Source organism: Triticum aestivum, chromosome 7A (assembly GCF_018294505.1).
Source record: "Triticum aestivum cultivar Chinese Spring chromosome 7A, IWGSC CS RefSeq v2.1, whole genome shotgun sequence".
NCBI classification, from domain to species: domain Eukaryota; kingdom Viridiplantae; phylum Streptophyta; class Magnoliopsida; order Poales; family Poaceae; genus Triticum; species Triticum aestivum.
The window spans coordinates 697498470-697525059 of record NC_057812.1 but is presented as its reverse complement, the minus strand read 5'-3'; the positions used below and the strand labels follow the sequence as shown (position 1 = coordinate 697525059).

General features: G+C 47.8%; 1 pseudogene; it reads right to left on the bottom strand.

Moving 5' to 3' along the window:
* Positions 1-10248: 10248 nt before the first annotated feature.
* Positions 10249-23314, bottom strand: LOC123153766 (patatin-like protein 2; annotated as a pseudogene).
* Between the last annotated feature and the right edge of the window lie 3276 nt (positions 23315-26590).

Genomic DNA, 26590 nt, shown 5'->3' with positions numbered 1-26590 from the left:
ACGTACGGAACAACCACGTCTCCTCCTTCTTGATCCAGCAAGGAAGGGAGGAGAGGTTGAGGGAGATGGCACCAGCAGCAGCACGACGGCGTGGTGTTGGTGGAGCTGCAGTACTCCGACAGAGCTTCGCTAAGCACTATGGAGGTGGAGGAGGTGTTGGGGAGGGAGAAGGAGGCAACCAAAGGCCAGGGCTCAAGGTATGAAGTCCCTCCTCTCCCCCCACTATATATAGGGGTGCCAAGGGGGGTTGGCCGGCCCTAGGAGATCCAATCTCCTAGGGGGTGCGGCGGCCTAGGGGGGTTTCCCTTCCCCCCAAGGCACCTAGGAGGTGCCTTCCACTAGTAGGACTCCTCCCCCTTGGAAACCCTAGGCGCATGGGCCTTGTGGGGCTGGTGCCCTTGGCCCATGTAGGCCAAGGAGCACCCCCTACAGCCCATGTGGCCCCCGGGGATGGGTGGCCCCACCCGGTGGGCCCCCGGGACCCCTCCGGTGGTCCCGGTACAATACCGATAACCCCGAAACTTGTCCCGATGCCCGAAACAGGACTTCCCATATATAAATCTTTACCTTCGGACCATTCCGGAACTCCTCGTGACGTCCGGGATCTCATCCGGGACTCCGAACAACATTCGGGTTACTGGATATACATATCCCTACAACCCTAGCGTGACTGAACCTTAAGTGTGTAGACCCTACGGGTTCGGGAGACATGTAGACATGACCGAGACTCTCTTAGTCAATAACCATCAGCGGGATCTGGATACCCATGATGGCTCCCACATGCTCCTCGATGTTGTCATCGGATGAACCACTATGTCGAGGATTCGATCAAACCCTGTATGCAATTCCCTTTGTCAATCGGTACGTTACTTGCCCGAGACTCGATCGTCGGTATCCCAATACCTTGTTCAGTCTCGTTACCGGCAAGTCACTTTACTCGTACCGTAATGCATGATCCCGTGTCCAACACCTTGGTCACATTGAGCTCATTATGATGATGCATTACCGAGTGGGCCCAGAGATACCTCTCCGTCATACGGAGTGACAAATCCCAGTCTCGATCCGTGTCAACCCAACAGCTACTTTCGGAGATACCTGTAATGTACCTTTATAGTCACCCAGTTACGTTGTGACGTTTGGTACACCCAAGGCATTCTTACGGTATCCGGGAGTTACACGATCTCATGGTCGAAGGAAGAGATACTTGACACTTGCAAAGCTCTAGCAAAACGAACTACACGATCTTTTATGCTATGCTTAGGATTGGGTCTTGTCCATCACATCATTCTCCTAATGATGTGATCCCGTTATCAACTACATCCAATGTCCATAGTCAGGAAACCATGACTATCTGTTGATCACAACGAGCTGGTCAACTAGAGGCTTACCAGGGACATAGTGTGGTCTAAGTATTCACACGTGTATTACGATTTCCGGATAATACAGTTATAGCATGAATACAAGACAATTATCATGAACAATGAAATATAATAATACTTTTATTATTGCCTCTAGGGCATATTTCCAACAGCATATAATGCGGAGGTGCTCGCAAAAACACGCGTTCACACTTAACCCAACGTCTTGGTCCTATTAAGGAGGTGATAGCGGAGCGAGCGAGGCAACCGAACTATAATGCTTTAGCACTTTCACTTAGCCATAGGAGTTTGACAGTGGGGCTACTAGACAGCCCCTGGTGGCTCCGCACTCTCCCGATCCCGGGGTGCGTACATGCCTGGCCGGAAAACGGCCCTTCATTAAGGCGGAGGAATTCTAACATTCCAACAGGTCATCGAGTGGTTGACCAGTCTCACGCTATATCATGACAGTTAGTTTTCGGCTTTCTCTACTAAGGTGCTTGTCCGAATGAACCAGGGCACAATCGCAGTAGTTCTCCTAGTGCTACCTTAGCCGATAAAGCGGAACGTAAGGCACCAAAACACAGGAGCCGGGCAAACCCAACATTTGACCAAAGACAATGATTCGGAGCTGATGCATATAGGGCCAAACTCGCGACGCCGAACACTCCCTATGGTATTCGGTCTTTGTGGTATAAACCGGGCCTGAATAATGGCCTTCGTAAGAAGCCCCTTGTGTCTAGGTACGTGCATTGTTCTGGCGTGGCCACATGCCAAGACGTCAGCATCCTTCTCAACGGTGGATATGTATCAACAAGAGACAGTAAAAAAGGTTTACGTAGGGTCTTAATCTAAAAAGAATCCTTGGAGCGGGTCCCTGTTGGACGTCTGCGCCTATGTCTCCGTTGTGCCGTATCCTGGACAGGTGTAGCACGATGATCATCTGTAAAAGAGAAGAATTTAGGTGAAAAAGTTGTCATGCAAAATGATAGTTTTTAAAGAAACCATGTATAATTCAAGATGAGAAAAGATTACCACTTGTCTGCGCGCGTTGAGCCCCTTGCATTGACAAATAGGGGTGTGACCGTTTAGGTATAAATAGCGGCGCCGGACTTGGTTAGTTGTGTCTGAGGTCTTGATGACCTATTGGATGCTTTCGGTGGTCCGGGAGCCTTTAGTGTGCGGCTGCCAAGGCAGCCGCACTCTCTTCGGCGCGCAGAGATCGCTTGATATTTCCGTTCACTGAAATGATGCCACGTGGACCGGGCATCTTGAGTGTGAGGGAGGCGTAGTGTGGTATTGCATTAAAGCGAGCGAAAGCTTCGCGTCCGAGCAGTGCTTGATAGCCACTTCGGAATGGAGCGATGTGGAAGGTTAAATTCTCGCGACGAAAGTTATCGGGGGAGCCGAATATAACTTGTAGTAGTAGGGAGCCCGTACAGCGAGCCCCTGGGCCTTGCGTTACTCCTTTAAAGGTCGTATTGCTATGGCGAATTTTTGTTGGGTCTAACCCCATCCCGCGGATTGTATCCTGATATATTAGGTTTAGATTGCTGCCACCGTCCATCAATACTCGTGTGAAGTGATATCCGCCAATTACTGGGTCTAATACTAGGGCAGCCCATCCTGCACGCCGAATACTTGCTGAGTAATTGCGATGGTCGAAAGTGATCGGTTGAGACGACCAGTGGCAGGACTTCGCGGTGACAGGCACTTGGGTATATTTCCCTGGGAGTGCCGCATTGTTTCCCTTGATCACGTGTAACACGTTTACTGTTTTGACTTCTGGTGGAAATTTCTTTTGTTCCCCAGTGTCTTGCTTGGGAGGCTCGTCCTCGTCTTCACTTGGTGTATCCTCCCCCTTGTGTACGGCGTTGAGCTTGCCGGACTGCTTGAAGACCCAACAATCTCTGTGGGTATGATTAGCAGGTTTACCAGGGGTACTATGGATCTGACATACTTGGTCCAGAATTTTGTTGAGGCTGGACAGTTCATCCCTGGTGCCTTTAGAGGGCAGCTTTTGCTGTCCTGGCCAAGAGCTTTTGAATCCGGCGTTTACTGCCGTGCCCTTTGTGTTGTCTTCTTTATTTCGGCGTTTGTTATTGCTGTTGCGCCGTGATTTCTCATTTCCATCTCTAACTTCAGATGTACTGGGGTCGCTGGTGCTGCATCTGGCTAGCCAGCTGTCCTCACCCATGCAAAAGCGGGTCATGAGGTTTGTTAATGCAGCCATCGTTCTCGGCTTATTTTGGCCGTGGTGTCTGGCGAGCCATTTGTCACAGACGCTATGCTTAAAAGCTGCCAAGGCTTCGGCGTCTGGACAGTCGACAATCTGGTTCTTTTTAGTAAGAAACATGTTTCAAAGCTTTCGGGCTGACTCTCCGGGCTGTTGAGTTATATGACTCAAATCGTCCGCATCCGGAGGTCGGACATAAGTCCCTTGAAAATTTGCCCGAAAGGCGTCTTCGAGCTCTTCCCAACTTCCAATGGAGCTTTCGGGGAGGCCTTTAAGCCAGTGACGAGCTGGCCCTTTGAGCTTGAGGGGTAAGTACTTGATGGCGTGGAGATCATCTCCTCGAGCCATATGGATATGGAGGATGTAGTCCTCAATCCAGACCCCAGGGTCTGTTGTTCCGTCGTATGCCTCTATGTTTACGGGTTTGAATCCCTCTGGGAATTCATGGTCCAGCACCTCATCGGTGAAACACAGGGGGTGTGCGGCACCCCTGTAGCTGGGTGTACCGCGTTGTTCGGATGTTTGTTGTATTGCATTGTATGCTGGGGCGCGCTTGCGTGGTCCATAGATGGATCTTGTTGCGCCGTCCTTTGGGTGCGAGCCCTCGCATGGGTCACGTGTTGTATTGTGAGTGGCGTTGTATGCTGCCCTGTGTTGGTAGAGGGGTCATCTATTTGGCCAGGTGGCTGCTTTGATGTTTGGTTGTGGAGGGTCTGAGGCCTCCTCATCGAATTCAGGTAGCAGCTTCTGCTTTGGGTAGCTCTTGGGGGGGGGGCGATTGTCGCCATACCTCGTTGCTGTGTTGAGTATTTTACTCCATCTGATTTGGAGTGTGTCTTGCGCAGCCCTGAGCCTTTGCTTCTGCTTTTTGAGACTCCTCGCGGTGGCAACAAGCCTTTTACGGGCATTCTGCTGCTCCGGGTGCCTGTCCGGCGTTATGTCGTTCAGACTATTATCCTTGATAGAATTTGTTTGTTCGGTTTGATTATCCGGATTGCCGTTGTCCGGCAGCGGTTCGCCCTGCTCCAGCACTGGGTCTGTGTGATCATTATTTCTATCGAGGCGGCATTTGGGGCGGCGCTTGCGTCGCTGCTTTGACTGCTTCTCGAGGGAACAAGCCTTCCATGCGTCCTTCCGCTCCTCGCCGTCATCTTTTGGTGCGTCCACCATGTATACGTCATATGACGAGGTGGCTTTCCAGGGCTCAAAAGGTGCTGGTTCTTCATCGTCTCCTGCGTCGGCGTCCATACCGTCGATATCTTCGGAGTCAAAGTCGAGCATATCGGTTAAATCGTCGACAGTGGCTATAAAGTGGGCGGTGGGTGGGTTTTGAATTTCTTCATCGTCCGTATCCCAACCTTGCTGACCATAGCTCGGCCAGGGCTCTCCTGATAGAGAGAGAGACTTTAGTGTCTTCAGAATATCGCAGAAAGGCGAGTGCTGAAAGATATCCGCGGTAGTAAACTCCATGATCGGCGCCCAATCGGATTCGATCGGCAGGGGCGCGGAGGGTTCGGAGTCCGGAGAGGAGTCTGGCTCCCTGGAGTCACGAGTCTCGTGGAGTGCGGGGCTGGTGTTCGGCTCGATCGCCGTTGGGATCGCAGCCCCCGAGGCGGCATCCAACCACCCATCCTCGATCGGCGCAGTAGGCTCTGAATTAAGGGTCGAAGCCGATGCGGGTGTGGCCTCCAGGGCACTGTTCGGCAGCAGAGCTAGATCATGCTCGTCGTGACAGTGCGGCGCGCTCAGCATCGGCTCGAATCCGTCGAAGATCAAGTCCCCGCGGATGTCAGCCATGTAGTTTAAACTTCCAAATATGACTTGACGGCCAGGGGCGTAGCTTTCGATCTGCTCCAGATGGCCAAGTGAATTGGCCCGCGGTGCGAAGCCGCCGAAGACGAAGATCTGTCCGGGGAGGAAGGTCTCACCCTAGACTGCATCGCTATTGATGATCGTAGGAGCCATCGAGCCTGACGGCGACGACACAGAGGAACTCTCAATGAAAGCACCAATGTTGGTGTCAAAACCGGCGGATCTCGGGTAGGGGGTCCCGAACTGTGCGTCTAGGCCGGATGGTAAGAGGAGGCAAGGGACACAAAGTTTTACCCACGTTCGGGCCCTCTCGATGGAGGTAAAACCCTACGTCCTGCTTGATTAATATTGATGATATGGGTAGTACAAGAGTAGATCTACCACGAGATCGGAGAGGCTAAGCCCTAGAAGCTAGCCTATGGTATGATTGTTGTGTATGAATGTGTTGTCCTACGAACTAAAACCCTCCGGTTTATATAGACATCGGATAGGGTTAGGGTCACATAGAGTCGGTTACAATGGTAGGAGATCTACATATCCGTATCGCCAAGCTTGCCTTCCACGCCAAGGAAAGTCCCTTCCGGACACGGGACGAAGTCTTCAATCTTGTATCTTCATAGTCCAAGAGTCCGGCTGAAGGTATAGTTCGGCCATCCGGACACCCCCTAATCCAGGACTCCCTCATTCGTCACCGGAGATCGCCAGATCTGGTCGTGTTGGGTCGGATCCTCCCGTCCCTGCCTTGCTGCTGCCCACCAGAGGCCTTCCGTCTCGCGTTTGTTTTGGATCAGCAAGGATGAGACACCAAGAACCGTACCCAGACCGTCAAGCACCTTCTCCGAGGATTTTGCCAAGTACCATGACATGAACGACCCTCGAATGCGTCAAGTACCACTACCGTCAAGTACCTCTTCGCAAGACCAAGTTCCTCTACAATATGTGTACGACTACCGACGCCGAAGACCCATGAACCAATAACTTCAAGTTCAACTATTGTCGCAAGAACGAGACTGGCGGGTCCGAAGACCCCAAGTACCACGAAAACCCCGAAGGGATTCGAGTTCGTCAAGTTCACCTTCGAAACGTGTACCACTACCGACGACTGAGACCCTGGATTCGACAAGTTCCTCACGGTGACCCTGAACATCTACGGGACATGCATGACTTCGAACCGTGTACCATGTCGAACATGTACGACTACACGACGAACCGCCAAGACCCTGAACGACTACCGCCACCGAAGTCCGCGAGTACTACTACTTCCACAATGCGTCGTGTACGACTACTGTCGCGAGAATGCCTACTTCCTCTACTTGCATCGAACCCGAACCCGAACACGAACCGTCCCACTTGCACGCTTCGAAGGTATAACCCTGAGACGACCGCCCGTGAACGAATGCATGTGTGATGTATGAGATGCTCGTGCTTGATTCGTGCTCGAATTGTCGGTGCACGTTGCCCCTCTTTTGCCTTGTCATCATCGTCGACTCATGGGACACCCGGTATCCGGGAGTGCCCCACCATCTTTTGCACGCATCCGCACACTTCGCCTTTGCATCGGTATCTCAATCGAATTGCCGGAACCGGAATGTTGCCATGGTAACATTTCCATTTCGCCGCCATGGCACCCCTTTTTCCTTCCGCCACGGCGACAAATGCTTCATGATGCTCATGTCAACATTGCCTTAAAACTTGCATAAATTTGCATATGTCATTCGCATCATGATAATAACATTTAAATGTTTAAAATTGTTGTTGCAATAAATTGCTAATGCATATGGGTATTTACCGGTTTTGTTGTTGGTTATATCCGGCCCCATTTAAATGGTTTAGATGGTATAGTTTTGTTATGCTTCACCTCTTGCCATGTTAAACAACATTTAAGATTGTTGGGTACCTAAATGAGAGAGAACTAAATAATTGATGTGGTGTTCCGTCAATATGCAACTCGTTGCATATTGAGCTCCACTTAACTTGTAGTTTTGTTTGTGCCCTTTGCCATGCCATGCTTCATTAAACCGAACATGCATCATACTTGATTGTGCATCATGCCATGCTTCGGGTTTTAGTTTCGATAACGTCGCGTTGTGAGGATTCGTTCGACTACATCCGTTTTTCTTCTTCATGGACTCGTTCTTCTTCCTTGCGGGATTTCAGGCAAGATGACCATACCCCCAAAATCACTTCTATCTTTGCTTGCTAGATGCTCGCTCTTTTGCTATGCCTATGCTGCGATGCCTACCACTTGCTTATCATGCCTCTCATATTGTTAAACCAAGCCTCTAACCCACCTTGTCCTAGCAAACTGTTGTTTGCCTATGTTACCGCTTTGCTCAGCCCCTCTTATAGCGTTGTTAGTTGCAGGTGAAGATTGGAGCTTGTTCCATGTTTAGAACCTGGATATTTTGTTGGGATATCACAATATCCCTTATTTAATTAATGCATCTATATACTTGGTAAAGGGTGGAAGGCTCGGCCTTATGCCTGGTGTTTTGTTCCACTCTTGTCGCCCTAGTTTCCATCATATCGGTGTTATGTTTCTGGATTTTGCGTTCCTTACATGGTTGGGTTATAATGGGAACCCCTTGACAGTTCGCCTTGAATAAAACTCCTCCAGCAAGGCCCAACATTGGTTTTACCATTTGCCACCTAGCCTTTTCTTTCCCTTGGGTCGGCCGGCTCAAGGGTCATCTTTATTTTAACCCCCCGGGCCAGTGCTTCTCTAAGTGTTGGTCCGAAACGGGCAGCCTGCGAGGCCACCTCGGGGAACCTCGAGGGCTGGTTTTACTCGTAGCTTGACCTATCTGAGTGTGCCCTGAGAACGAAATATGTGCAGCTCCTATCGGGATTTGTCGGCACATTCGGGCGGATTTGCTGGACTTGTTTTACCATTGTCGAGGATGTCTTGTAACCGGGATGCCGAGTCTGATCGGATTGTCTTGGGAGAAGGAATATCCTTCGTTGGCCGTGAGAGCTTGTGATGGGCTAAGTTGGGACACCCCTGCAGGGATTTGAACTTTCGAAAGCCGTGCCCGCGGTTATGGGCAGATGGGAATTTGTTAATGTCCGGTTGTAGAAAACCTGAAGTTGATCTTAATTAAAATACATCAACCGCGTGTGTAACCGTGATGGTCTTTTCTCGGCGGAGTCCGGGAAGTGAACACGGTGATGGAGTAATGCTTGACGTAGGTTGTTCTAGGATCACTTCTTGATCATAGTTCATCGCCCATGCTTTTGCCTTCTCTTCTCGCTCTCATTTGCGTATGTTATCTACCAAATATGCTAGTCGCTTGCTGCAGCTCCACTTTATATCTTTACCTTACCCATAAGCTTAAATAGTCTTGATCGCGAGGGTGTGAGATTGCTGAGTCCCCATGGCTCACAAATACTTCCTAAACCAGTTTGCAGGTGCCGTTGAACCGTGCAGATGACGCAACCAAGCTCAAGGAGGAGCTCTATGAAGATCGTGTTCTTTATGTTGTTCCGTTTTCCAGTTGATCAGTAGTGGAGCCCAGTTGGGACGATCGGGGATCTGTGTAGCATTTGGGGCAGTCTCCTTTATTTTGGTTCCGTAGTCGGATCTTGATTGTATCTGGTTGATGTAATGCTTTATTCATGTATTGTGTGAAGTGGCGATTGTAAGCCAACTATGTATCTCTTTCCCTTATATATTACATGGGTTGTGCGAAGATTACCTCACTTGCAACATTGCTTTCAATGCGGTTATGCCTCTAAGTCGCGCTTCGACACGGGGGAGATACAGCCGCATCGAGGGCATTATAGATGGCGTCAGCTTTTGTCCTTTAATGCATGCACGGGTTGGAAGAACCATATTTATGTCCTTCTATTTTAGGTGTAGACAACATGCTAACTTATATATCATAGCTGTGATAAGTTACATAGCCCACATGTGATAACTTTTGGCCCCCAAAAAAGACATCAGAAAATAGTTTTGAAGATCTTGTCGCAATGAAATTTTTATGTGAAAATGAGTTTTCAATTGGACTGACGGCTTGAGATACAAAACATTTTTGAAGTTTTTAAACGAAGAGAATATATGATGATGTCACTTCTCTTTTTTGATTTTTCTGCATGCATGAAATTAGTTATTCTAATAAGATCCACTCGTGCACATAAGAAAGGAGAAAAGGTGAACGCCACGGTACATGCATGAATCAGTTCTAATAGTAGTGTTTGGTTTTATTACTAAAATTAGAACGATCGCTAGGTATCAAACCCCTTCTATTTTTATGTTCAGTAGCCGTAAAGCTGGTGGGTTCTATAAAATGAAATCTAAGGGACTCCCCTCTATTCTAAAAAAAGTTTGACATAAGTAGACACTTAATGGAAAGGTTTCTAATAGAGTTTATTTAAAAAATTGTATAATCATTTTCCACATATGTAGTGATATATCGTACTAATGAATAAAATCAAATAATGGTTTGCATGGAAACGAATAAAATAGCTAAAATAATCCCAAACAAAGTTTCTGCATATGAGATTCGGGTACGAGCCCCCTTTCTATAAGTATGTATGTGTACTTAGTGGCAACTAATGTCTCAAAACTAATATACAAACAAATACAAAAAATACAAGTGTTTTAACGGACATCACAAATCTAACCATCCAGATGCACAGGTCACCCCACTAGTTTATATTGCAATGCAACCTCGCTGATGTGACGAGATTCAACATCTTTATTTAAAGCATGTACAACAAATATCGACGATATCATTGTTTGTATACACAAGAACAATATCTACACATATAACATACAAGCATTAGCACTTGATGGCGTAGGTCATCAAATTCGAACATCGGTGAATATCCATAGAGTCATATCTAAGTTTCAAAACCACCTCCGCAAGTCGATCTGGCTTTGCGCTCTTCCGACAACACGCGGGCGAAATGGGTCAGTTCCTCCTCGTTAGTGCCCCTCTCTAGGTCGGGCTCGTTCTTGCCCGTGTCGATGTTCACCTTGCACACCTGCCTCTTTAACAATGCCTTGCCGACATCGATGAGCCTTTTGAGGTTCTCCGTCGTGGACACGTCGACGGAGGCCGTTTCGCCCGTGAGCTCATCGTCCTGGATCCGGAGGTAGCGCCTATCGTAGTCGTAGTGTAGCGCCTGGAAGAGCACGAATGCCTGGATATCGACGAGATCGGCGCTGGCTTGGCTGAAGCTGTCTATGATCGGCGTGGTGCCCTGGTAGGAACTTGTACCCTACCAGGCCTGGGGCGTAAGCAGTAGGGGAAGGAGGGAGCTGGGCGAGGCGATGAGCGGCCGCGCCGGCGGTTGGGCACCGTCGTGGAAGAGGAGGGAGATGGCGGCGGCGGCTAGGGTTAAAGGCGGCTAGGGTTCCGGCTCCTCTGGGAGCCGGGTAATAGAGATAATAATCTTCTTATTGCTTGATTCCAAACAGAGTCTTACAGCCTATATTTATAACCTAGATAACTTGCATAAGAATTAATCTAAGATAACTTGTGGGCTAAGATTGCCCGGTGGGCCTAGCTAAACCGACCATAACACTTCTCCCCGCCTACACAAACAGCTCGTCCTCGAGCTGTAAGGTGGGGAAGCGCTTGCGGAACTCCTTGAGGTGATCAACCAGCGTCAAACACCTTCTCGACAGCTGGGGCGGCCAGGTCGGCGGCGACGGCGTCCTCCGGAATGTAGTCTGCAACCTCCAGGTAGAAGAGTCGCGGGCAAGCATGGCCGGGCGTGTAGGGCTCGTCGCAGTTGAAGCACAACCCTTGGCGGCGACGCTCGAGTAGCTCGGCTGAGGTGAGCCGGCGGAATGGGCGCGCCGCGGTCAAGGCGAGGGGTGCCGCAGAAGCCTGTGCAGGCCGACCCTGTGTGGAATCCGGCCCGGGTAGCGACCCAGCGGTCCGAGATGGTGATTCCTGCTGGATGGCCACCGCGCGGCGCTCGAAAGCGCGGGCGTAGTACATGGCCGACTGGAGATCCTGGGGTCCCCGAAGCTCCACGTCCACGCGGATGTGATCCGGAAGTCCACCGACAAAGAGCTTAGCCCGCTGCTGCGCCGTCACACCCGACGCATGGCATGCCAGGGCCTGGAAACGGTCGGCGTAGTCCTGCACCGTGGAGGTGAAGGGAAGGTGGCCGAGCTCCGCCAGGCGGCTCCCGCGAATCGGAGGCCCAAAGCGAAGGAGGCAGAGCTCGCAGAAGCGCTCCCAAGGGGGCATGGCACCCTCGTCCTGCTCGAGGGCGTAATACCAGGTCTGTGCTGCGCCGCGGTGGTGATACGAGGCGAGCCAGGTACGCTCCGATGCGAGGGTGCGCTGCCCGCGAAAGAACTGGTCGCATTGGTTGAGCCAGCTGAGGGGGTCCTCCGTGCCGTCATAGGTGGCGAAGTCGATCTTGGCAAACCATGGCGGTGTCTGGGTCGGAGCGCCGTGTCGAGCTGGCTCAGAGGTGCGAAGCAGCGAGGCAGGTGGCGCCTGGTCGAAGTACTCCGGGTAGGGACCCGCGGAGCTGGATGGCCCGCCGAACTGCGGAAATGGGGTCGGTTTCTCCGGAGCCGTGGTGTAGAACGGCGATGGCGAAGACCCAACCGCCCACGCTGGAAGTGGCGACGGGGAGGGCGGGAACCGGATCTGATGAATCGGGAGGCTGGTCGGTGAGACCAATTAAGCGTATGAAATTATGAATCTGGATCCATTTTGAACTTTTTCAAAATTTTGTCAAGGTATGTGCTTTGTGAAAGTCCAATTAAGCATCTTGATCTATCTCTATAGATCTTAATGCCTAATATGTAAGCAGCTTCACCGAGGTCTTTCATTGAAAAACTCTTATTCAAGTGTCCCTTTATGCTATCCAGAAATTCTATATCATTTCCGATTAGTAATATGTCATCTACATATAATATCAGAAATGCTACAGAGCTCCCACTCACTTTCTTGTAAATACAGGCTTCTCCAAAAGTCTGTACAAAACCAAATGCTTTGATCACACTATCAAAGCGTTTATTCCAACTCCGAGAGGCTTGCACCAGTCCATAAATGGATCGCTGGAGCTTGCACACTTTGTTAGCTCCCTTTGGATCGATAAAACCTTCCGGCTGCATCATATACAACTCTTCTTCCAGAAATCCATTTAGGAATGCAGTTTTGACATCCATCTGCCAAATTTCATAATCATAAAATGCGGCAATTGCTAACATGATTCGGACAGACTTAAGCATCGCTACGGGTGAGAAGGTCTCATCGTAGTCAATCCCTTGAACTTGTCAAAAACCTTTTGCGACAAGTCGAGCTTTGTAGACAGTAACATTACCGTCAGCGTCAGTCTTCTTCTTGAAGATCCATTTATTCTCAATTGCTTGCCGATCATTGGGCAAGTCAACCAAAGTCCATACTTTGTTTTCATGCATGGATCCCATCTCAGATTTCATGGCTTCGAGCCATTTTGCGGAATCTGGGCTCACCATCGCTTCTTCATTGTTCGTAGGTTCATCATGATCTAGTAGCATGACTTCCAGAATAGGATTACCGTACCACACTGGTGCGGATCTTACTCTGGTTGATATATGAGGTTCAGTAGTAACTTGTTCTGAAGTTTCATGATTATTATCATTAGCTTCCTCACTAATTGGTGTAGGTGTTACAGAAACCTGTTTCTGTGATGTACTACTTTCCAATAAGGGAGCAGGTACAGTTACCTCATCAAGTTCTACTTTTCTCCCACTCACTTCTTTCGAGAGAAACTCCTTCTCCAGAAAGGATCCATTCTTAGCGACAAATGTCTTGCCTTCGGGTCTGTGATAGAAGGTGTACCCAACAGTCTCTTTTGGGTATCCTATGAAGACACATTTCTCCGATTTGGGTTCGAACTTATCAGGTTGAAGTTTCTTCACATAAGCATCGCAGCCCTAAACTTTTAGAAACGACAACTTTGGTTTCTTGCTAAACCAAAGTTCATAAGGCGTCGTCTCAACGGATTTTGATGGTGCCCTATTTAACGTGAATGCGGCTGTCTCTAGAGCATAACCCCAAAACGATAGCGGTAAATCTGTAAGAGACATCATAGATCGCACCATATCAAGTAAAGTACGATTACGACGTTCGGACACACCATTACGTTGTGGTGTTCCTCGTGGTGTGAGTTGCGAAACTATTCCGCATTGTTTCAAATGTAGACCAAACTCGTAACTCAATTATACTCCTCCATGATCAGATCGTAGAAACTTTATTTTCTTGTTACGATGATTTTCAACTTCACTCTGAAATTCTTTGAACTTTTCAAATGTTTCAGACTTATGTTTCATTAAGTAGATATACCCATATTTTCTTAAATCATCTGTGAAGGTGAGAAAATAATGATATCCGCCGCGAGCTTCAACATTCATTAGACCACATACATCTGTATGTATGATTTCCAACAAATCTGTTGCTCTCTCCATAGTACCGGAGAACGGTGTTTTAGTCATCTTGCCCATGAGTCACGGTTCGCAAGTACCAAGTAATTCATAATTAAGTGGTTCCAAAAGTCCATCAGTATGGAGTTTCTTCATGCGTTTTACATCGATATGACCCAAACGGCAGTGCCACAAATAAGTTGCACTATCATTATCAACTCTGCATTTTTTGGCTTCAACATTATGAATATGTGTATCACTACTATCGAGATTCATCAAAAATAGACCATTCTTCAAGGATGCATGACCATAAAAGATATTACTCATATAAATAGAACAACCATTATTCTCTGATTTAAATGAATAACCGTCTCGCATCAAACAAGATCCAGATATAATGTTCATGCTCAACGCTGGCACCAAATAACAATTATTTAGGTCTAATACTAATCCCGATGGTAGATGTAGAGGTAGCGTGCCGACCGCGATCACATCGACTTTGGAACCATTTCCCACGCGCATCGTCACCTCGTCCTTCGCCAGTGTTCGCTTAATCCGTAGTCCCTGTTTCGAGTTGCAAATATTAGCAATAGAACCAGTATCAAATACCCAGGTGCTACTACGAGCTCTAGTAAGGTACACATCAATAACATGTATATCACATATACCTTTGTTCACCTTGCCATCCTTCTTATCCGCCAAATACTTCGGACAGTTCCGCTTCCAGTGACCAGTCTGCTTGCAGTAGAAGCACTCAGTTTCAGGCTTAGGTCCAGATTTGGGTTTCTTCTCTTGAGCAGCAACTTGCTTGCTATTCTTTTTGAAGTTCCCCTTCTTCTTCCCCTTGCCCTTTTTCTTGAAACCAGTGGTCTTGTTGACCATCAACACTTGATGCTCCTTTTTGATTTCTACCTCCGCAGCTTTTAGCATTGCGAAGAGCTCGGGAATAGTCTTATTCATCCCTTGCATATTATAGTTCATCACGAAGCTCTTGTAGCTAGGTGGCAGTGATTGGAGAATTCTGTCAATGACGCAATCATCTGGAAGATTAACTCCCAATTGAATCAAGTGATTATTATACCCAGACATTTTGAGTATATGCTCACTGACAGAACTGTTCTCCTCCATCTTGCAGCTATAAAACTTATTGGAGACTTCATATCTCTCAATCCGGTCATTTGCTTGAAATATTAACTTCAACTGCTGGAACATCTCATATGCTCCATGACGTTCAAAACATCGTTGAAGTCCCGATTCTAAGCCGTAAAGCATGGCACACTGAACTATCGAGTAGTCATCAGCTTTGCTCTGCCAAACGTTCATAACATCTGGTGTTGCTCCAGCAGCAGGCCTGGCACCCAGCGGTGCTTCCAGAACGTAATTCTTCTATGTAGCAATGAGGATAATCCTCAAGTTACGGACCCAGTCCGTGTAATTGCTACCATCATCTTTCAACTTTGCTTTCTCAAGGAACGCATTAAAATTCAACGGAACAACAGCACGGGCCATCTATCTACAATCAAACATAAACAAGCAAGATACTATCAGGTACTAAGTTCATGATAAATTTAAGTTCAATTAATCATATTACTTAAGAACTCCCACTTAGAAAGACATCCCTCTAATCTTCTAAGTGATTACGTGATCCAAATCAACTAAACCATAACCGATCATCATGTGAAATGGAGTAGTTTTCAATGGTGAACATCGCTATGTTGTTCATATCTACTATATGATTCACGCTCGACCTTTCGGTCTTAGTGTTCCGAGGCCATATCTGCATATGCTAGGCTCGTCAAGTTTAACCTGAGTATTCTGCGTGTGCAAAACTGGCTTGCACCCGTTGTAGATGGACGTAGAGCTTATCACACCCGATCATCACGTGGTGTCTGGGCACGACGAACTTTGGCAACGGTGCATACTCAGGGAGAACACTTTTATCTTGAAATTTAGTGAGAGATCATCTTATAATGCTACCGTCAATCAAAGCAAGATAAGATGCATAAAAGATAAACATCACATGCAATCAATATAAGTGATATGATATGGCCATCATCTTCTTGTACGTGTGATCTCCATCTCCAAAGTACCGTCATGATCACCATCGTCACCGGCGCGCCACCTTGATCACCATCGTAGCATCGTTGTCTTATGATTCCACGACTATCGCTACCGCTTAGTGATAAAGTAAAGCATTACAGTGCAGTTGCATTGCATACAATAAAGCGACACCCATATGGCTCCTGCCAGTTGCCGATAACTCGGTTACAAAACATGATCATCTCATACAATAAAATTTAGTATCATGTCTTGACCATATCACATCACAACATGCCCTGCAAAAACAAGTTGACGTCCTCTACTTTGTTGTTGCAAGTTTTACGTGGCTGCTACGGGCTTAAGCAAGAACCATTCTTACCTACGCATCAAAATCACAACGATAGTTTGTCAAGTTGGTGTTGTTTTAACCTTCGCAAGGACCGGGCATAGCCACACTCGGTTCAACTAAAGTTGGAGAAACTGACACCCGCTAGCCACCTTTGTGCAAAGCACGTCGGGAGAACCGGTCTCGCGTAAGCGTACGCGTAATGTCGGTCTGGGCCGCTTCGTCCAACAATACCGCCGAACCAAAGTATGACATGCTGGTAAGCAGTATGACTTATATCGCCCACAACTCACTTCTGTTCTACTCGTGCATATAACATCAACACATAAAACCTAGGCTCGGATTCCACTGTTGGGGAACGTACTAATTTCAAAAAAAATCCTACGCACACGCAAGATCATGGTGATGCATAGCAACGAGGGGAGAGTGTGATCTACATACCCTTGTAGACCGACATCGGAAGCGTTATATCAACGCGGTTGATGTAGTCGTACGTCTTCACGATCCGACCGATCCAAGCACCGAAACTACGACACCTCCGAGTTTTAGCACACGTTCAGCTCGATGACGATCCCCGGACTCCGATCCAACAAAGTGTCGGGGAAGAGTTCCGTCAGCACGACGGCGTGGTGACGATCTTGATGTTCAACTGTTGCAGGGCTTCACCTAAGCACCATTACAATATTATCGAGGATTATGGTGGAAGGGGGCACCGCACACGGCTAAGAAAACGATCACGTGGATCAACTTGTGTGTCTAGGGGTGCCCCCTGCCTTCGTATATAAAGGAGCCAAGGGGGGTGCGGCCGGCCCTAGTAGGAGGCGCGCAGGAGGAGTCCTACTCCTACCGGGAGTAGGACTCCCCTCCCTTTCCTTATCCAAGTAGGAGAGGGGGAAGGAAGGGAGAGAGGAGAGGAAGGAAAGGGGGGCGCGGCCTGCCCTGGCAGCCCCTCCTCTTCTCCACTTTAGGCCCATGAGGCCCATTAACACCCCGGGGGGTTCCTGTAACCCCCTGGTACTCCGGTTTTATCCGAAACTTCCCCAGAACACTTCCGGTGTCCGAATATAGCCGTCCAATATATCAATCTTTATGTCTCGACCATTTTGAGACTCCTCATTATGTCCGCGGCCATATCCGGGACTCCGAACCAACTTCGGTACATCAAAACTCATAAACTCATAATATAACTGTCATCGAAACCTTAAGCGTGTGGACCCTATGGGTTCGAGAACAATGTAGACATGACCGAGACATGTCTCCGGTCAATAACCAATAGCGGAACCTGGATACTCATATTGGCTCCCACATATTCTACGAAGATCTTTATCGGTCAGACCGCATAACAACATACGTTGTTCCCTTTGTCATCGATATGTTACTTGCCCGAGATTCGATCGTCGGTATATCAATACCTAGTTCAATCTCGTTACCGGAAAGTCTCTTTACTCGTTCCGTAATACATCATCTCACAACTAACTCATTTAGTTGCATTGCTTGCAAGGCTTAGGTGATGTGCATTACTGAGAGGGCCCAGAGATACCTCTCCGACAATCGGAGTGACAAATCCTAATCTCGAAATACGCCAACCCAACATGTCCCTTTGGAGACACCTGTAGAGCTCCTTTATAATCACCCAGTTACGTTGTGACGTTTGGTAGCACACAAAGTGTTCCTCCGGTAAACGGGAGTTGCATAATCTCATAGTCATAGGAACATGTATAAGTCATGAAGAAAGCAATAGCAACATACTAAACGATCGAGTGCTAAGCTAACGGAATGGGTCAAGTCAATCACATCATTCTCCTAATGATGTGATCCCGTTAATCAAATAACAACTCTTTGTCTATGGTTAGGAAACATAACCATCTTTGATTAACGAGCTAGTCAAGTAGAGGCATACTAGTGACACTCTCTTTGTCTATGTATTCACACATGTATTATGTTTCCGGTTAATACAATTCTAGCATGAATAATAAATATTTATCATGAAATAAGGAAATAAATAATAACTTTATTATTGCCTCTAGGGCATATTTCCTTCAGGTGCCCCCGAGCTAGGCAGGGGCGGTGCCGGTGGTTGGAGCGTCGGTTGCGGGGGGTGCGCGGGGGCGTCAGTGGCCGCGGGAGGGGGTGGTTGCAAGTACCACAGAGGGGCCGCGGCCGGCGTAGTCCCGCCGGGGTGTCCCGCTGGAAACGGCAGCAGGGGCTGCCCAGTGCAGGTCGACGCGGAGAACGGCTGCAGCGGTCCGGTGGCCACCGCCTGCGGCATCTGCTGTAGCGGCCAGGGGCCCGAGGACGACGTCGGCGCCAAGGGCCAGAGGGGCGCGCCGTACGGAGAGACGCCCTGGATCGGCCACGGCGTGTGGCCGTAGGCGGCAGGGGGCGCCGTCGGCAGGGGCATGTAGGGCCCGGCCGCGTACTGCTGCTGTTGCAAGTAGAGGCTCTGGACGGCGGTGACGAGGTCCCGCAGGGTGGCCGTGACCTGCTCCGGTGTGAAGACGGCGGACGGCTGTGGCGCGGGAGGAATTGTGGAGGACGGCGCGGTCGGAGTCGCGATGGAGACGGGGCCCGCCAGCGTGGTTGATCCGGCGGCGGACGTCGTCGGCGCGATGAGGGACGGCGCTGGCAGCATCGGCGCGGTGAGGGACGGCGCCGTCGTCATCGGCGCGGTGAGGGACGACGCCGTCGTCATCGGCGCGGTGGATCCGCTGGAAAGCGCCGGCGGTGGTGGTGGCAGCGACATGATCGGAACTTGGTCTCTGATTACCAAATTGGTAGGAACTTGTACCCTACCAGGCCTGGGGCGTAAGCAGTAGGGGAAGGAGGGAGCTGGGCGAGGCGATGAGCGGCCGTGCCGGCGGTTGGGCGCCGTCGCGGAAGAGGAGGGAGATGGCGGCGGCGGCTAGGGTTCCGGCTCCTCTGGGAGCCGGGCAATAGAGATAATAATCTTCTTATTGCTCGATACCAAACAGAGTCTTACAGCCTATATTTATAATCTAGATAACTTGCATAAGAATTAATCTAAAATAACTTGTAGGCTAAGATTGTCCGGTGGGCCTAGCTAAACCGGCCATAACATGCCCCCTTTGTAGAGCCATCCGAGAAGGCCCCACTTGCTGCACTTGGCAGCGTCGAACTTCTCTTCGACCTTGGCGGTGCCAGTGCCCAACGAAAGGACCATGAACTTGCCGTACTCCGCCGGCTTGACAGGGAAAAAGTGTCGGTTTTTCATTAGGATCTGCTTGCTTACGTGGGTCATGGCCACAAGGGTCTGCGCACATCCATGTAAGTTAGTGAGAAATGTATCAACATCACAGAAGTCAACTGGTATACATCTTAAGCCTAATTTGGGCAGCGTACCGGATTGTTAGCGGCGACGCCCCCGTCGATGAGGTTGAAGGCCCGGGTCTTACCGTTTTTGTCCTTGGTCTCGAAATGGTGCCCGGGAAGGTAGGTCGGCGCGGCAGACGTACTGATGCAGACGTCCGATAGAAGAGCATCCTTGGAGACATCCCACCTGGCCTGCACGTACAGATTTTGTTTCATGTGTATAGTTAGATAGGCCGAGTGGATGACATGTCGTTTATGCAGATGCACGTGTTTATGTCCTTCTGCGGACTCCCTCCGTTCGGAAATACTTGTCATCAAAATAAATAAAAGGGGATGTATATAGATGCATATCGTTGGCTGAAGGAGCTTGATGTCGAAAGTGGGGATGACGACGATGCTCTTGAGTGTCTGACTGACTCGCGTGTCGCCGAGCAGCTCCTTCAGGATTGAGTGCAAGTGCTGGCCGTTGTACTTGGGTCCCATCATGCTCTTGAACAAGCCCAGAGGTCCTTTGCTGCACAACAGATTGTGTATAGCTCATAAGTACTCTTGGTATAGCGGGAAATAACGAGCTATTAACACCATTTTCAGTTTAGCGTCAGAAGTGCATAGCTTAGCCGAAGGGCAACGAGTTTTTGCTGCTGCTGGATATGTGTGAGCCTGTGAAGGGTCAGAAACCCACCCCTAATTTCATTGAGAATTGTTAACACGACATTCAGGTTTTTAATGTTATTATGCAATCAGCATAAGCTCAGGTACAACTTTTGTACCTGAGCTTATGCTGATGACATAGTAATATTGCCCTTTCGAGAGTGATTTCGTTGTACGTGTGAGACTGTGAATTATACAGTATATAATCCTCACCAGACGGCAGGGAAGGTATTCGGGCAGTGCTCGAGGTAGAACTTGTTGATGTCCTTGGCGGCGAAGAGTGGGCGGCCCTCGGCATTGGGCGCGGTGAGCATGGCGGCGACCAGGCCTCCGGTGCTCGTTCCGGCGACCACATCGAAGTATCCGCGATCCTCACGTCCGACCCATCAAACTCCTACGCACCCCAACAGCCGAAAATCCATTGGCGTGGATGAGCTCGCGCGCTCACGGTATCGCAAGGCGTTCGTTCGCATATACTCCCTCCGTTCGGAATTACTTGTCGCAGAAATGGATGTATCTAGACGTATTTTAGTTCTAGATACATCAATTTCCGAGACAAGTAATTCCGAACAGAGGGAGTAGATACAGGACGTGTGATGGTACACCTGGCGTACAAGGGGATATTTAATGCGCGTACGCAACGGCAAGAGACGCCGTGAGAACCGATGGAGGTTGCGGACGTTTAAACGGTGACCACGGTGTTTCCTGCGGGCCGTTGTTCACTGTTTGGCACCAGTATGTACCTGAGTATGTAAACGGCCCCAGCCCGGAGGCATGAATAGACTATTCTACGGTCTGGGTGATCAGGGGAACATCAGAGTTTAAGAAAACGTTTTGGGGCCCACCAACGGCATGCCTAATGCTGGGCTTAATGTGCTCCCGTCATTCTTATTTTTTATTTTATACTCGTACCAGGGGCAGTTTGAGGAAGTGTTTGGTTGAAGTTCAAATAGTATATCAACTACTGCCAGTGTATTAGTGGCCATGTTTTTAATTAAGTCAGGAAGATTGTTTTTAGCAGATACAGTATGTCAACACGGGTAAAGAGAGATTACAAGGCGGCAGTAAGTGTTTCTGTAAGAACGTGACAACGCAACGGCACAGACCCAGCAAAGCCCTTCCTTATGGCGTTTTGGCTCACGTGTTAAGGGTTAAAAAAAATGGTCTGAATGGTTTCAATAAATTCCGCATTAGTGGTGCAAGCATCCACAAATTTTTTCATGCAAAATGGAGCAGCAGTGTTTCGTGGTGAAGAAAACAAATTAGGAAAAGTATATTTTTCATCCCTCAATTCTTGGCGGAGTCTAGACTTGGTCCCTCAACTCCAAAACCGGACAACTTGCACCATTAACTTCTGAAACCGTACAAGATCCATCCCTGCTCACGGTGTTGACCGGTTTTCGTGCTGTCCCACCCCCGTGACCGTTCCAACTCAAATTTGCCTACCTTTTCCAAGTCCACGTAATATTTTCAGATTCGGTTACTTTTTTCAAATACGTGAACCTTTTAAAAATTTGTGTAATTTTTTTAAATCTGCGTACTTTTTCCAAGTTCATGTACTTTTTCAAATATGCGTATTTTTTGAAAGTTCATTTAATTTTAAAAAATTGATGTAGCTTTTCATATTCGATTACACTTTTTTGAAAGAGTTCATGAATTTCAAAATTTTATGCGGACTTGAAAAAAGTACGTGGACATGGACTTCTTTAACGCAAAAATATGTGGATTTCAAAACTTATTTCAACTTGAAACAAGTACGTGAATTTCAAACAAAGTTCATGGATTATAAAAGGAACACGGATTTGAAAAAAATGCGGACTTTGGAAACATGTGGATTTGAAATAAGTATGCGGATTTCAAAAACAGTTCATGGCTTTGAAAAAAACTTGGATTTGATAAAATTACATAAACTTGGGAAAATACGGGGATTTAGAAAAAAAGTATGTAAATGTTAAAAAATGATGGATTTGAAAAAGTACGTGAATTTCAGAATAGTTCGCTGATTTGAAAAAAGTATGATTATTTTTGTAAAAAAATACGCGGAGTTGAAAAGTGTATGTGAATTTCAAAAAGTTCACGGATATGAAAAACTTTACAAGAATATGAGTGAGCACGGGTCAAAACGAGTCCAGGGACGAACCTTGTCCAATTTCGATAGTTGGGGGTGCAAGTTGCCCGGTTTTGAAGTTGAGGGACTAAATCTAGACTTCACCAAGAGTTGAGGGACGAAAACTATACTTTTCTCAAACAAATTTAGTGTGACATTTTGTGGTGACCGTTGGCGTTCTTTTTGTTTTTTTTCCACAAAAAATGTTTTGTCCTTTTTCCTACAAATTGGTAGATATCATTTGCATGAGACGGAGAACATATAGATATACTTTTTGAATTATTTGGTTGTTTGAAAAACAATCTCCCTGTACCAATAATAGAAGCAAACACAAGGTTGACCAGTCATCCAGGTGAACAACTAGAGAGTTGTGGCATAATCTAATCAACAGTGGCGCAGCTGACGGACACTGTTCTGTACCGTGCGGACAAACCAGTGCCAATGGAACAGCATAATCGTCGGTCGGTCGTTAGTTGCACGTACTCCACCGTTTTCACGGGCGTACTCGGCCTGTTTCCATATCCTCGCATTGAATACAGCCTGCAACGCGTCGTTCAATCGTTCGTCCAGCTATCAGGAGCGCGCGAGCCCGTCCATACCATCGCCACTCTCCCCCAACAGCTCGTTACACCACCATACATGCTATATGAAAAACCGGATACATGCAAGAGCAGGCAGGTTGATACTCCCTCCGTCCGAAAATACTTGTCATCAAAATGGATAAAAAAAAGATGTATCTAGACATATTTTAGTTTTAGATACATCTCTCTTTATCCATTTTGATGGCAAGTATTTTCAGACGGAGGGAGTACTCCGTAAGTATGAAAAAGGTTACCTGAAGCTTTTTTTCGAGGAAAGCGAGGATGGTGCCGGGGATGATCCCGCGCACGCCGCCGTCGTCGATGCTCAGCACGGTGACCAGCCTCCCGTGGCGCGGCTGCGGGGAGGTGGGCGGCGGCGAAGCCCGGCCGGGGCTCATCAGCAGGTTCACGGGCCCGGTGCTCTGCTCCGGCACTTGCATGGCCGGCATATGGGAAGGCCGCCTGAACTCCCTACTTAATTAATTAAGACCCGAGACTCATTGGCTCCAGAGAATGAAGACTCCGTTGGTCTCGCTTGTCCTTCTTGATGTAGCTTTCGATCGATACGCTCGCGGACACCGTACAGGTCAAGCTGCCCGACCCTCCGCCGGGGAAGCATCGTGTGCAAGCGCGTGTGGTTCGAATGTTTCGCGGTCCAGTTCCTTTGGACCAGGCACCTGATCCAGCTCCCGGTTTTGTGGTGCTCCTAGCTTTCCAAACATTCTTTTTCGAAAAAAAAGTTTCTTCAGTTTATGTGTTTATTTACTCTACGGGACACGTACCAAGAAGTGTACACACTGTTGTTTCCTCGTCGGTACACGGCCTGTAGCTGTCGTAGTTGGATATATGTACCGGGCGGGCCAGTACGCGCGCGCTGTGCTACTAGGGTGAGAAGTTTCTCCTCGAGAATTTCGTTTTTCTTCGAGAATGTAGACCAAATAACAGTGGTTCAAAGAGTCCTTTTATAGTGCATCCGGTCGATATGGACCGTCCGTCGGAGCAGATTCGACGGTCCAGATCCAATGCAATATGCTGATGTCACGTATATTATAACAGAGCCCGAAGGGCTTTTTCAAAAGAAAAAATATTTCGAACTGATCAGATTTTCCCTCTCAAATATTTCGAGAGTATTCTTAGTACAAATTTCAGGGGTATTTTTGGTTTGATTTTTATCCAGTTCGCTAGGGTTTTACTCCTCGCCGGCGGTAGGGTCTCATCCCTCGCTGGCAAGATCGAGCCACGTGTCGCGCCCCCTCCCTCCCTCCACCCCAATTCCCTCACGCTCTCGCACCTCCTTTTCACCGAAGAACACGAGAGGAGGCTGGCTGCCCACCCCGCGGCGGTCGCCGGCGAAGATTTGTCGCCATCCCACCTCCCGGTCCTCTATGTGGGTGCCTATAGCCACGGGGTGAGTCGCTACCTCTTTCCCACTCCCCACATGGTTGTTTGCATCCTCTAGCTCACCCCTCCGCCATGGCCGCAACTTGATCTGGCCATGCATCTCCTCCGAAGGCAAGGTGGTTGGGCATCTAGATGGATCATGTTCTCACTCCTGGCAGGGTACCGCGGGACTGGATGAAGCCGTCCGGCCTCGACGGCCAGCCACGTTCGTGCGACCTCATCCACATCACGGCAAGATCTACGAATGTTCGATTGTTGCATATGTACACTTATACATTTAATTCAAGCTTTGTTCTTTCAATTTGGCTGATAGGTGAGACGTTGGATTTGGAGATAGGAAGAGATGATAATTATTAATTTTCGAATGTACTATAAACAATTCATAACTTATGTTGCTCAATATTTACTATGCTCGCTTGTTCATGTGCAATTGCTAGACTGGGGTCAACAGACTTGGCATGTGCTTTATAACTTTTTTTAGATTCACAGGGGATATCCACCATTTGAAGATTAGTGTAAATTCTTATTATGATGTTTTAGCCTTGTTAACAAGAGAGGAATGGTCCTCGCAAAAACAAAGAGAAAGGAATGAGCATTGGATTCTTGAAAATGTTGCATTTCATTCTTCTGTGTTTCGTTATGTGCAACGTTTGTTAACTGGACACATTTGACAAGGTGATTACAAGTAGCAATTTTTTCTCTATTTTGCAGGGCTATGACACAACATGCTATGTGATTCCCTGAAACAAGATGGATATACTATGGTCACCCTGTTGTGGTCCTGAAGGTGCCTACTGACCCCGAGATCCCTTCAATTCAGCGCACCCCCCTGCCATGCCACACCATGGTCGTTGCAGCACCAGCAGAGGCCCCCTTTGGTACGTGCTTTACTCTTGTTATCCTATGCTCTCTTTTATTGGCTTTGCTGCCTGCCTACGAAACATTGGTTGTGCCATTTCCTGGGATAGCTGGGATTGAGTGTTGACTCATGCAGTATTTTACCTTTTGTCGTGAGGCTATGCTCGTGCTCGTACCTTTTTCTCTCGTATGTCAGAGCACATCTTGTTCAAACTTGTTTGTGCTCAATCTGCCACATCACTTGCAATTAGCGACCGAAAATTATGAAAATAAACAAATCATAATCCATTATTCCTAGGGTTGCTCGTGCACTGTAATTGGTCTGAATCTTGTCCAGGCACTGTAACTGTCACATGGTTGTAAAAAGCAAATATGGATTTCTATGAGCTCCCGTGGAGACCAAATTATTTCAAGCAAAGTATTGGAACCAGTATTATTGAACTTTTACAACTTGAGTCATCCGCAATGGTCTAAGAACAACACGGCTAGGAAACCTTCTTCGGGACTAAAACCCAACCACACCCTACTCTATCGCTTTATAGCCAAGTGTACACTCCACATGTAAGAATGAACCACTGTTGGACTAACTGCTTGCATCTTCATCATCTTCAACCGCAGCTGCATCCGATAGGCTAGCATGGTACATCTTGAACCTTTTCCTGTATTTCAATTTGTTGTAGGGTGAATCGACAAGCACAACAGGTAGCTCTCTTCTGAATTTATCGATGTAGGCCTGCAGGGGAGGATATGTTACTATCATTCCGTAAGTTTAAAAAAATGACTGCATTTTATGTGTTACTCTACGTACTTGGTTATATTGCAATGCCAGTTCTTCTTCCATAAAGAATTCATTGTTCTTCGGCATGTAGAGTGCACAACAAGAACTGCAACATTTTATTTTGTTAGCAGCATTTCATGTATTAACAATGAAAAACAAAAACAAAAGCTAATATTGTTGACTAGCGTGTCATCGGCTTTTGGCACGGTAACAAGCGTTACTAGCCATTGGGTCACATTAATGTCTACCCATGCATTGCTTTGTATTCCATTGATTCGCATCGCTGCTCTCAAATGTGCCTCCATCCCACGTATCTGCAAGTCCATAGGATGAGAAGTTGCTTACGATTAATACTTATGTATGATGTTAAATCCTTTGTTGTAATTAAAGATGTTAAAATTCTCACCATGTTATTTACTTCTCTGTGTACCATAAAGTGGAAAAGTGAATCAAGAACCTGAATCTCCTTCCTTCTAGGGTTTACGACCACAAGGAACATGTGGACGTTTAAAGTGTTTGTAGGTAGGAAAACCTGGAGTGCACAGATAATTAGATCAATGTGTATAGTAATAAAAAATGTGCTCTACATCGTAGTTATAGTACCAAATCATGTTTCAGGTTGTTGGTGCCTTGTGTAGTTCCAGGAATGCCCGCCAAAGCATCCTCGTGGAATTCTTCATGCATTATTCTGTTTGTCATGAACTTTATACCTAGA